We start from the raw sequence: 7258 nt of genomic DNA, 5'->3' as shown, positions 1-7258 counted from the left end.
TGATCTTAGCACGTGTACGTTGATTAACAAAGTATGGTGAGACGTCGCTTCGGTGTACTGTTCACGCCCGTTACCCAATGCCACGTAGGTCGCCCAGCGCGATCACTTAGTCTCTTCCCTGAAACAAGTTACAACTCGAGACTGGGGGGCTTGTGTCCCGACCAGTCCTCGGTCATCGACCCAGGGACTGACCTCAGACATCGCACACCGATGCTTGGTAATGGAAGGGGGCCACGTAAGTTGGGCCCGAGACACACCTACCAGGGGATCGGTTAGTCTTCGGACATTGATGTCATAGACCCCGATGTTGGAGATCGACATTGAACCTCACCAACAGAGGAAGAGATCGAACATCGGTGGTCTTAACGTTGTAGTGGGCTACGTAAGGTGGGCCCTAGAGTTATGCTAAGTTGACAGGTAAGACATGAGATATGTGGAGAGCCTAAGTCACGAAGGATCCATGCACGTGGTGTGTAACAACACAAAGGTAAACCCTAGTTTCAACCTATATAAAGGGTACCAAGAACCCTAGCAAGGTACACAGTTTTTAAGATTGAAGTTAATATACACTCTTGGTGTTTCTTTGCCCTAATACTGACTTGAGCGTCGGAGTGCAACGGTCGCTAGGACGCCCTTTTGTCTTTGTAGGTGAGAGGTTTCTTGATCAAGGAGATCACGATTCTCAGGCGGTGATAGAAGGGACAAAGGCTACCGTTAGAGTCAACCGGCGGGAACAATATATACATATATATATATATAATAAAAGAAAAAATTAAATATGATAAATGGAATTAAAAAATTTAATTACTAAATATAATATACCTTGTTCATCATATTCAGTATCATTTATTATAAAATTATTGTTTCAATTCTTTAACATCTATAAATATTAAATATAAAATATTAAGTAAAAATTTATAAGAAATTAGTAATTAATAATAAATATTAATAATTTTTTCGAATAATCTACCTAGATAATTTTAGTACGAAGATGTCAACTTTTATAAACATTTTTTTCTAAGAACAAACTTTAATGGAAATTGATCAGAAAAGTTGCTTATAAATAAAAATATTATTTTAATATAAGCTCCACTTTGATTAAAAATAAAGAGAAATTGCCTTTAAAATGTAAATAAGTAAGTAACTTTTCCAATTTATAATTAATTTTCAATTGACTTTGATTTTGATTTTAACAATCACGGGCGAGTCTGAAAATAGAGTTTGATTTTGATTGCCAAACAAACACGGATGAAGGACAAGAAGAAGGCGAAGGAACAAAGTAAAGAAACTCCAAAAGGAACATAAAACGACGACGTAGATCGAGGATGGTGCTGAACACCAACGTGGTGGCGAGAGTGGCGCACGCATCAGCGCATCTTTTCCAATTCATAGCTTGCAATCCCGAGAGGCTTAGCAGCGACGTCGTTTTGCACCTCCTCTTCTGCCTCCCTTTCCACTCCCTCTTCCGTTCTCTCTTTTCCTACCTTGGTTATCGTCATCCACATTCCGATTAACAATATCCTCTCTGTATGTATATATATTTCTACATACCATTAATTATTATTGTTGTTGTATATTAATATTCTATTTCTGTTTATCATCATCATTCTGTTCTAGGTTTTTGCTTCAACTCATTTGATTTAATGCCCTTTCTGTCTGATTAATTTTGAAAATTGGATACTGAATCAAGGTGAAATGAAATTAGTTTGTTTTATTTTTTATTCTGAATTTGCTTGGTACGAATAATGATGAGCTAAGGTGTTGAGTTTGAATTTTATTAGGAAAGAAAGTTGTGATTCAATTCAAAAGAAAAACAATTTGCCAAATTATCCTACACTGATTAACCATCAACTTTGTGGATTAATACTTTCTGTCAATGGTGAAAAAAGTACTAATTTATTGTGTTTTAACCTTGTTATGTTGTGGACTCTGTTTTTGTTTAACATGGTACAAAAGAACATTTGGGTAATGGCTACAAGTGGCTATATTTTTTTATTAATATGGCTGGAAAGTTGAAGGGTAGTGAATGCAGGATATTTATGCATCAGAATGATTAAAAATGTTTTCAGTTTAACTGTAGTTAGTGTAGAAAAAAAATTCTCTCTTTCAATTTTTTTTTATTTTAGGAGAGTCAAAATTGAGTAATGAAGTAGGATTTTAGTTTTTGTTTTCTTTTAAATTTTTGTACCATAAGCAAATATTTTTGAAAATTCCTTTCTTCTCTTCACCTCTTCATGATTTTCCTTTATTCAGATGCTATGTAATTGTACTTGATCTCTTTACTACTGTGTTCCCCATCTTGAAACACACGAATCAGTTGGTTTGGTACTCAATATTCATGGATGAGGCAGGGAAGGTAAAGGGTAATAAGTTTGAATTAGGGTGCCTATACTCTTATTATTTCATCGTTTTTTTAACAGTGTGTTATTAAGAAGTAAGAAGGTAGAAATGACATGTAATGGTCTTATTAAATTTTGTTTGTCCTTGTTAGAGAGCAGTGTAGGTTTCTGAGTGGAGACGGAGAAGACTAGATTACAGGGCTTGTTGACCCCTTTTCTCTCTTTGGAAATATTGTATGACGATCATGACTAGTGATAATGAACTACGCTAAGCAATTTAGAAAATGAAGATTATAATGAAGTGACAATAGCTATAGTAACTTGAGAATTTATAAGATGAAAATTGAAATTCCGAATATATCAAATCGTCCTAGGTTAGTTCAAACAAATAAATGGTTTAGTAACGTTTCATGTACATTTATCTTCGACATCCTTCTTCTTACAATTAAGGTAAGGATTTTGAACATGATCATCTCTTGTAGGGAATGTTTGGATTCAAATGAACCACACCATGCATTTCTGTGGTATTCGAGCCATAGCTTCCTACCTCCCATGCTACCCAATTCTAAGTATTTGTTTTGAAAAAAAAAAGAGTATAAAGTGAGAGGTGAAAAAAAAGAAAAATAGAATCGAAAGTAGAATTAATTGAATGAAAGGATAGTTTGTTATAAATTTATAAATAAGTGATATTGATTTGAAAGAATAAAATGTAGATTATAACTATAATTTAAGTGATTCCCAAAGTGTCATATTTTTATAATAAATAAATAAAATAAAATAGAAAATGTCTACTGTGTTGATATTGTTATTTGGATGAAAATAAGAACATAATTGATTGTGATTAGAACATAATTTACTATGTCCTTCAAATAATGGTAATTTGATGAGTTTTTCGTTACATAATTAATTTAGGTTATGTATAATTGAGTGTGTACATACCTACAATTTGTTATACATGGTACATAATAAATTATGTGACTATAAAAATGACATATTTCATTGTTGATCTCTCTTGATTAAACAATTCCAACTCTTGAGGAAGGGAGAAGCAACTAGTGGCTTACAATTATTATATACAATTACAATAAAATTGCCGGTGTATCTTTCAAGACTCCTGACAATCTACTATAGTGATACATAATAGATAGATTATATAGCTAAAAAAATTATAGATACCATTTTTGGTCTCCATTCACCAGTTCTCATTCTTAACAAATCCTATTAACAAATATAAAACAACACAAGCAATTAAGATACTTCAACATGTTAGTCCACTCCTCCATATCAATTAGAGTTAAAGGTTTAGAATTTAGGAATACCAATTAGGATTTAAGATTTAGAATTAGAGTTAAAGGTTTAGAATTTAGAATACCAATTATGATTTAAGATTTAGAATTTAGGGTTAGAGGATGCATAATAGAATAAATTATTAATATAATTGTTAGGTCTCTTAGTTATCTTAGTTATTGACCATTTTCCTTCTTAACAAAGCTTGAAACAACCACGTTAACCATATCAGAGGAGATAATTAAGATATTTCAAAATTGGCAGTTTGTCTTTCCATACTCTTCCTTCTCAATCTTCTCATCTCACAAAGGTACAATTTACAATTGGTTCTACATTATTACCAAAATATCATTGTTTTACATAAATAAATAAATAAAATAAAATATAAAAAATGTATAGTGTGTTGACATTGTTATTTTGACGAAAATAAGAATATAATTGATTATGGTAAGAACATAATTGACTGTGTATTTTAAAAGAATGATAATTTGATGAGTTTTTACTTATTTAATTAATTATGGGTTATATATAATCATGTGTAGGTATGTGCTGCAACAATTGAGTATATATAGATCTGCATAATTTAGTACACATAATACATAATAAATTATGTAACTATAAAAATGATAGATATTATTGTCCGTCTCTTTATTGAGCAACTCTCATTCTTAACAAATGAGAAGCAATAAAGTGAACACATTACTAGAGATAATTAAGATTTTTCAACATTGTTGGTCTGTCTTTCAAGACTCCTCCCCGACAATCTATTATACATTATCCATAATATAATATTATGTAGCTATAAAAGTGAAAGATTTCATTGTTGGTTTCTATTGACCAACTCCCATTCTTAGCAATTAAGATTTTTCAACATTGTTTGTCAGTCTTTTCATACTCCTCCATGCAAATCTATTATGCATGATATTTAATAGAAAAAAAAAATGATTGTTGGTGTCCTTATTGACCAACCTCCCTTCTTTACAAAGCTTGAAGCAACCACATGAACCATACCAAAAATAATTAAGATTTTTCAACATTGGCAGTGTGTCTTTCCAGAGTTTTCCTTGTCAATCTTCTCATGTCACAAAGGTGCAACTTGCAGTGTGTTCTACATGATTAATCAACTCATTTATTCACACTAACAAAAGTTGTCGCAACACCTTGAACACAAAAGTTCTACATGATTAATCAACTCATTTCTACATGATTTCATCTGTGTTCTTCCTTCCATTTGCATAGTACCAACTATGGAAGTAAACAACAGTTTAATGTAAGAAGAATGTGACAATTGATTTATACAGGGTTTGAGAATGGATGCTAGATTTATGTTATGACTAGTCGAGAATTATTAACAATTATTATTTCTTGCAAGCAAGTAATAATCTATAGTTTTTAATTTTAAGATAATCCCTGGGTTGGATTGGCACAAGAGAGATGGATATGTGAGTTTGAGAATAGTTGTCGTCCAAGTAAAAATTCATACACATATTCATGTTTTGGTCGGGTAAGGGATACATATGTATCCAAATTGATATTGTCTCAAATGTTAACAATATTTTTCTTAAAAAAAAATATTTGCTAGAAAAGAAAATATTATTAAATATTTAATATAAAAAACATACATTTCATTTTTTTTATTAAGGAACTTTGCATAAATATTAAAATAGAGTATCAAATAAAAATTATATAAATATCAAAGTAATTATAGACAAGAGTTTTTTTTTTATCAACAAATTATAGACAAGAGTAAACCATTACAAATATATTTTACAAATGTTGAGAGTGAAAGTTTCTTGTGGATCTCAATCATGGATATCAAATGAGTCAAACAAATAAGTTATAATGAAATAAAACTAATAAGAAAAAAAAATATAAGTTTGTAGGTTACCTAAAAAAGTAAGAGTTTACACCATTGAACATTGAAATTGAGAGTCTAATATTCTTACATGACAATAAATAAATAAAAATAGTATAAAAGAGTAATAATGATCAAATGTATATCCTATAAATGATATAATTCAAAGAAAATAAGGTTTGTATTTTTTTTTAAATGAAATACATTGTTAGAACGAACTCCATAAAAAAATGTGTAATCGGGTTTTTAATAATAGAAAAATACCTTGAAGATTTAAATGAATTTGGTAGATATCAAATAAGTGGAACAATTGAGAAAAATGAAAAAAAAATTGTGAAAAATATATATATTTTTTCAAATAAAACAAAATCAATGATTAAATAACAATGAAAATATATTTTTTAGATTACCAAATAAGTTAAAGATATTTTAATAATTTAAAATATGGAGATTTAAAAATAGGGATTGAACATATATGTATATACTTATTCATCCTCATACCCAACATAAGAAAATGAGTATTAGTCATTACTCATACTCCTAATCATGTTCATTCAATGTAAGTATTATGAGAGATGATAATATGGATGAGACATACATGTCACTTAGTAACCCACTTTAAATGTAAAATAAACTGGACATTTAAGTCTATAAGCTCACATAGGCTGGTCCAAATGACTCATAACCCATAAAAATTGGCTTGTTCCACAAAACTGTTAAATTTGTTTTTAGTTATTTACAAACTGTTTTGGCTCAAATTTAACTGATTAAAACGGCTAGTTTGATAAGCTATAAAACTGTGATTACCCTTCTTGTTTTGAAAAATACATACAACAAGTGATTTAGAAAAGATTTTGTAAAATTTTGGATTCAAGAAAGCAAGATTGCCTTGAGTTGTGCTTTGGTTAAATAGTGGATTAGGAGCAACTGTGATTTCCTGTAATCAGGTGTAATATGTTCCATATTCTCTTGTAATTGTTCTTTAGTTTGAATTCTTGTAAATTGTGTATCTGTAAGATCAGAGGGTTGTTCTAACTATGTTTGAAGTCAAAGAGGGTGTGTGTTCTTGAGTGGTCAAGATCACCTATTTGAGGTTGTGGTGTGTTGTCATCTGTATTGGTTACCTAGTGAATACCCAGTGGTTTTCTGGGGACTAGATGTAGCTCTGGTAAGGAGTGAACCAGTATAATTGTTTGTGTGATCTTCTCTCTCTCTTACTCATTTAAAATCTGTTTGACTTGTGATTTTATCTCTGTAGCCATAAACAATCGGTTAAAACGCATTTTCAACCGGTTGTTTTTCTGATAACAGTTTTGTTTTCTTGGCTGATCTGATTCTTTGATCTATAAATCAACATCAATCTTCATTCTTAGCTAGTATTTGCGAAAAACTTCCTTTAAACAATTCACCCCCCACTTGTTAAGGCCATTAATTCTTACAAATAGGTCTGGTTAACTCGGTGAACCAATGTTCACTTGGGTCTATGAGCCCCATGAGATATGAATGGTGTATAGAAGCCCAGGCCACTACGATTTTGATATCAAAGGGATTCATGAATAGACACGGTGTGAACTCATGATCAAAGTACAATAAGTGATTCGTAGAACCTCATGATCTTGCGCTCGTTTAAGGTAAAAGATTAATTGCTTTTGATGATTGTGTTTGAAACTTGTCTAAATTAAGCGATTAGTTGCATTGTTATCTTAGTTACTTTATGGGGGTGAGAAATAAACATTAAGGCAAGACTTAAATATATGGTGATACATAAGATAATGTC

The 7258-nt window shown here is 30.8% G+C and overlaps 1 long non-coding RNA gene across 1 annotated transcript; it reads left to right on the top strand.

Annotated features, from left to right (window-relative positions):
- The first annotated feature begins 1183 nt into the window (after nucleotides 1-1183).
- LOC137813942 (uncharacterized) lies at nucleotides 1184-2963 on the top strand. Its single transcript, XR_011081558.1, has 2 exons — nucleotides 1184-1527; nucleotides 2492-2963. It is a non-coding gene; the product is annotated as an uncharacterized lncRNA (long non-coding RNA).
- Nucleotides 2964-7258: the final 4295 nt, after the last annotated feature.

The sequence above is a fragment of the Phaseolus vulgaris genome, chromosome 1 (genome assembly GCF_000499845.2).
Source record: "Phaseolus vulgaris cultivar G19833 chromosome 1, P. vulgaris v2.0, whole genome shotgun sequence".
Lineage (NCBI taxonomy): Eukaryota > Viridiplantae > Streptophyta > Magnoliopsida > Fabales > Fabaceae > Phaseolus > Phaseolus vulgaris.
The sequence above is the reverse complement of the archived record's forward strand: the minus strand, read 5'-3'. Positions and strand labels throughout refer to the sequence as shown.